Raw genomic sequence first — 6,316 nt, 5'->3', positions numbered from 1 at the left:
TCGGAAATTCAAGTTTGAGTGCTTAAAGTCTTAATTTGCTTAAGGGAAGCCCAATTCGTAAGCCCTTGAAGTTGCTGGTCATGCTGACCTCAGGATGAGCTATTATTTCTGGTTGGAAGCTTGGTCATGGTGACATGAAGATGAGCTAGGGCTGCTGGTGGGATTTATTAGTGAAGTGCATCAACCATTTCAGATTTTATAATGGAAGTGTTGTATGCATTAGTGAAGTGCATCAACCATTTCAGATTTTATAAAACAAGTGTTGTATGCATTAGCCATACTTAATTCAGATTTTCAGCTTCCTTAGGCCTATATATAGTGAGGTTTCCCAAGCTTGTAAACAGACCCCAAGGGGGGGAGCTCTCAAACACTTCTCTAGAGCTCCCTTCCCTTCTCTCCCTCAAATTCTCTTAGTTTCATTTTCTAGTTTTCAATTGTTGTAATGAAATCTTTTGTGCTGAAATTTTCCTTAAGTTTTTCTTAGTTCCACTTTACTTTTCATTATGTAAATTCTTTTCTTTAGTTTTTCAAGTTTGATTAGTTTCCAAGTTTCAATTATGGTTCATGTTCTTATTCATTATGCTTATAAGTTAATATGCTAGTTTGAATGATTGATCACCATTTAGGCTTGCATGTTAGCTATCTTGGTTTGAATTAAGAGTATACACCATGCTTTAATTCGAATTGAACTATGAATAGGAAGAGTATGTATGGACATTCGACAACAGGGATTAGATACATACTTGGTTGTTTAAAATGTTCTTCTATGCTTAATGGGTTCCTAATGCTTAATTTTAGGTTAGACAACAAATGATCAAATTAGGGAATTAGGAACACAAGGTTATGACCACACACCATGGCTTAATCATACTTTAGCTAGAATCAATCCATTAATCTAAATTGAACTAGGGAACTTATCTGCTTGAGTTAGTTATTTCTTTCTTCCTTGTTTTATTTATTTCCTTTTGTTTTCATTTATGTTTTGTGTAGGGAAATGAATTGGATCATTCAATCACCAATCCTCGTGGGATCGACCTCGCACTTACATATGCTATACTACCTAACGGCTCGTGCACTTGCGAGTATCACAAGTTGAGGATGCAACTGAATCCATTTTGGTGCAGTTGTATCTACACAACACTGCCCGCTCCCTTTATTCAGGTTTTACTTACTTTCAATAAAGTTGAGCTTATTAATGCGTGAAGTTTTTGGTATGAGTAATACATGTTGCCTTTTATATTCTAGTTCTATCATGGAGTATTTTGTTATTGCTTATTAAACACCCGATGTCATCCATGCCTGATATTCTCTCTGCAGACCATGAATAAAGTGGTAAAATCATGGACATATCATGTTAGGAGGATGAGTTGCCACGTCAAAGAATTTGACACATAACTTACAGGTGTCACTTGTTCTAGTTAGTTATAAAATTATGTAAGTTACTCTCAAGCCATTTCATGCATATAACGTTTGAGACCTCAGAGGTGGATTTTTCCGAGGGTTTTGGTTTACCTCATTGCGAATAGAAGCATTTCTTATTACTGCTATGTTTGTTGTTTGTGATGAAAATCATTTTGATGTTGCAAAATTGCTAAGGCTTTTCATTCTTTTTGCCATTGAGTTCAACAATCCCTGACAAATTCAGCATAGGAGATATAATGCTGCATTCACCTTTTTATAGTACTGCTATTTGTGTAACATTTGAGGATTATATTCTAGTAGTATGTTTACAACATTTTGTGCATTGCTTGCTTCTGCACTATGTCTTAAACCATTTCCTTGCTTTCCCTGTTTCTGCATGTTAAAGAACTAAACTTCTTTATGTGCAGGTGGAGTCATATTTGCGTATAATTGGTGAGCCAAAGCTTCCATCTGTATTTCTTCAGGTACATTCTGTCCTCTCAGTTCTTTTCTTTATGTAGAAAATTTTGGAAGAATATTCCTGTTGATATCTGAATTTTAGTTGTGATCTCAGGTCATTTGTTGGGTTTTGGGGGAATATGGAACTGCTGATGGAAAATATTCTGCTTCCTATATCACTGGGAAGTTATGTGATGTGGCAGAGGCGTATTCAAATGATGAATCCGTTAAGGTATCCCTCAAACTCAGTTTTTTGTAACTAGAGGTTCATTATCTGCATTTGTAATTTTTTAGGGTTTGATTTGAAGAAATTTTCCATGCTTCTTAAATTTGGTAATGAGGTCAGGGTATAATTGTATTAAACGAGATACAATTTAATTATATCTACAATTAAAAATGCATATAAAGCTAGAATCCGAATAAAAATAATGGGAGTGCAAATCATAATTTGAAAAAATATTTTCTTAAGAATTGGGATTAAAAGGTAATTTGAAGTACAAATTTACTTTGATTAGAATAAGCAGGGTCCCTGTGTAGTTATAGAAACATGAGAGCTTTTGGAAAGAATAAAGAAGAGAGCGCAGGGCACACAATTTTTATTTTCCATTTGCTTAAGAAACAAACAACCACAAATTTTGTATTTTATGAGTATTTCATAGGTTTAAAATTTTCTTCTCTGAATTTTATATTTGGTTATCTATTCAGAAAAAGAGCACCGTTTGTATTTGTGTATATATTTGTATCTTACTTGTTGAAACTGAAGTGAGTCTGTTCTTCTCATACAGGCTTATGCGGTTACAGCAATCAAGAAAATATATGCCTTTGAAATTTCAGCTCAGAGAAAAGTGGATATCCTACCTGAGTATAATGAACTTTAATACTTTGACAACAATATCAATTTGCATGCATTAATCGTCAGCATAGATTTGAACACCTTTCGATGGCAATCTTGCTTTTGTACCATAATGTGGAATTTCAATTTATTTATTTTAATCTTGTCTTTATTATTTTTGGTTACCATTTTTTTTTTAATTTTAGATTAAATAGGTCATATAGGATGATCCCATCTCTCTTTTCCCAAGTGATGGTTTGCTAATAGCAAGGTACAAACTAGTTTTCTGTAGCACAGTACTTGGCTATCAAGGTGCCATCTTCTAGAACTTTGTTGCTGTAGGGGTTGTTAAAGCTATGGAAGTTACTGTTTTACCCTCATTGGGCTAGGGTGATAAAAAAATTGCTCCATGTTTGTTCAGTATAGTCCTAATTTTTGCATTTGTATTTGAGGTTGAATCAGTTGTTTTCCTGCGAGTGGTTTTTTTCTTTTAGTTTCCTGCTAAAAATAATGCATTATGATTAGTAATTATGCTCATAATTGTAAGAGATCTACTGGTATTTATGCCATTTTATTTTGCTTTCCCTGAGAGAAGATAAGATTTGTTAACTTGCATATCGGTTGGCACTAAAACTGAACAGATAGAGATGAGTGCAACTTACAAGTGATGTGGACGATCTTAGAGATCGATTGAGTGCTAGATGTTGATTCTTCCTGTCCTTGGATGCTGATCCTGAATAGAAGGAAGCTGAGACTCGTCAGGTCCATGGAACCGGTGTGGGACCAGCCTAAGACCCTCCGATGCGAAAGTAAGTTTGTTTTTTAAGAGCTTTTGCTGTTGGCAATATATTAGTATAAAAGTCAAGCTGAAAAGTCTTACCCTTGTATTGTAGTGAAGGGGCCTCTTTATAGAGGGCATTTTGTATGCTCTTGGTACTTAATTTCGATGTGGGACTCGTGGGAGGGCCCTATGAGGTTGACACGAGTCTTTAGATATTTTGGGCGGGTGCTTCGAGGTTGATTCTACGTAATCGGTAGGAGATACCGATTGTAGACTATGCTGGGCCTGTAGCTACCGTTTGCTGCTTTGAGACAATATCACCAGTAGCCGATGCCGATTGTTCGGAGCCTTGGGCATTTGGGGAGTTCCTCTGATCCACGTGTCACTCAATGAGTGGAGGGTCAGATATGGTACAAACAGTAGTCCCCCAAGTTACCGATTGAGAAGCGACTTCTCGGTTGGGGACTTGAATCTGTCTTCGGCATTCTGATCCGGACTCGATGGTCTCATTGTTGCCGATGGTGGCATGTAGTCCCCCAAGTGCCCGAGCGAGTGAGCTTGGAAAAGAGACGGCATGATGTGCCGAATGGTTCGAGAGGTGTGGAGGTATGGTTTTAGGAACATCTGTCGTTCGGCATGAGAGGTGAGTGAAAACTCATCAATGTGCGCCTGCCGTTCGGCACGAGAGGTGAGTGAAAATTCATCAATGTGCGCCTGCCGTTCGGCACGAGAGGTGAGTGAAAACTCATCAATGTGCGTCTGCCGTTCGCCAGTGGAGTTGTGCTCGAAAGTGGCTAGAGTGGAGCGTCTGGGAAGTTAAAACGTTTGTGAGGATTGGAAACGTTTCGAATGACGACACTTGAGCTCCCCCATGCATGCGTGACACGTGTCGGCATGGCTGTGAAGAGTCGCGTCGTTTCATATCCCGATGCGTCACTTCGCTTCCCGATGCTAGGTTCGTCCTATAAATGTAAGGAAGGGACGATAGTTGGAATACTTGAAGATTTTGAGAGCAATCAGAGCTTGTGAGAGGCGATTTCCGGAAACCGTACGAAGGCTGAGGAGGCGATTTTCGGCGAGTTTGAACAAGGCGGAGGCGATTTCCGGCGACTAGGAACCACCGTGTAAACAAGGTATGTTGTTGTGTTTATGATTTTTTGTGAATCAAATTGTTGAATTCGATGAATTTTGTATGAACAAAGCATGAACAAGCATGAACATAAGTTTTTAAGAGGTAGGATAGGACTTTTGATTCTAGCATGGCCCTTAGTGTCCCTTCGTTTGTGTTTGTAGATATCAGATACCGAATCCGAGGGTAGGCGTAGTCTGAGGGCATACGAGGACAAATCGTCCTTGGGGAGTTCGTCTGAGGGGAGTGAGAGTACCGATTCTGGGAGCTCTTCAAGTTGTGAGATAGTGGAAGGAGCAGGAGTGCGCACCGAGGCTGGTGGCACTTCGCGTAGATTGCCTCAAGGTAGTGAGCCTTCGACCTCGGGTCGTGGGGCCAAAGCAGGCGACGTCTCTGTTGCTGTGCCAGGGGAGCGGGTGCTGAAGGTTGTGGCGGGGAAGTAACTGATACCGATGGCGAAGCCTAAGGAATTGGTGTTCGGAGTAGATCACTTAGAGCCGAACACACTGACCGAGGCTGAGCTGGCTAAGATTCGGGCGGAGTATAATATTCCGGAATCGGTAGTGATGCGAATTCCGGAGCCCCTAGAGTCGTTGAGTGACAATGACAAGGGAGTGGTCTTCTTCACCGATGTTTTTAAACATGGGCTTCGGCTGCCGTTGAGGCATTCGGTGCAAAAGATCCTGGCGGTGCTTGGGTATGCGCCGGGGCAATATAATCCGAACTTTTGGATTACTTTGCTTGGGACGATCACTGCGTTCGGCATAGCGGACAAAGGAGAGCCGAGCTATGAGCAATTTGCCCAACTGTATAGTGTAACGAGGGCGAAGAGCGCCGATCAGGGGGGGTGGGTGCAGTCCAACTGTCTTTCGGCAGGGCAGCGTGGACACTTTGTAGTGGGGGTGCCGAGCTCTCAAAAGACCTGGCGCAAGTGTCGGGTAACTGTGTCTGGTGCTTGGGAATCGGCATCGGGGGTGATCATAGAGAGGCAGATCCCTACGACCTTCCAAACAGTCGGTAGGTTAAGGCCTGCCGTTCGGCAGGCGTGTTGTTGTTGTTGTTTTTTTTTTTTTTTTTTTTTTTTTGGACTGACCGTCGGGAGTTTTTGTTTCAATGTCCCTGAAACGGCCTGCTGCGCCGATCAGAGAAGTGGAAGCGATCGAGCGGGTGCGAGTGAAGATTGCCGAAGAAGATCGCTTTTTCAAGGAGCTTCTGTACTTTCGGAATCTGTTCAAGGCAGGCTTGATCGGCAAAGCGGAACACGAACCAAAGGGTGAAGGAGGGAGAGGAGGAAGAGAAAAGGCAAAGTAAGTGATGCCGTTTGGCAGTTTCTTTCTGTTCTCGTTTTCATGACTACCGTTTCCTATCTAACTTGTGTTCTTATGCAGTGGCAAGTGGGAGGCCGATGAGTGAGGCGACTAGGCAGCGTCTGGAGGGTCATGGGGCGCTGAGGCCGAAGAAAGGGGACTCCCCCAGGCCGAAGAAGAAGAAGGCAGCAAAGGCGACTGGAGGGGCTTCGGCTGATGAGACGACGGTGGCCGATCGTCGCCAGGAGAAGAGGGTGGCCGAAGCCGAGGCCGTTCGGGAGGTCCACCTCCAGGTGACGGGCAAGAGGCAGATCGAGGGTGCCCTCGATGTAACGCCGATGCCGAAGAAACCTAGGGGGCCGAACGAGGGGACCTCCGTGCTGATTCCCGACGATGAAGGGGAGGGA

The 6,316-nt window shown here is 42.2% G+C and overlaps 1 long non-coding RNA gene across 1 annotated transcript; it reads left to right on the top strand.

Annotated features, from left to right (window-relative positions):
* The first annotated feature begins 1,728 nt into the window (after nucleotides 1–1,728).
* Nucleotides 1,729–2,723, top strand: LOC148296451 (uncharacterized). The gene is made up of 3 exons (XR_015833801.1): nucleotides 1,729–1,886; nucleotides 1,976–2,092; nucleotides 2,646–2,723. It is a non-coding gene; the product is annotated as an uncharacterized LOC148296451 (long non-coding RNA).
* Nucleotides 2,724–6,316: the final 3,593 nt, after the last annotated feature.

The sequence above is a fragment of the Prunus avium genome, chromosome 2 (genome assembly GCF_965620075.1).
Source record: "Prunus avium chromosome 2, drPruAviu1.hap1.1, whole genome shotgun sequence".
Classification (NCBI taxonomy): domain Eukaryota; kingdom Viridiplantae; phylum Streptophyta; class Magnoliopsida; order Rosales; family Rosaceae; genus Prunus; species Prunus avium.
The sequence above is the reverse complement of the archived record's forward strand: the minus strand, read 5'-3'. Positions and strand labels throughout refer to the sequence as shown.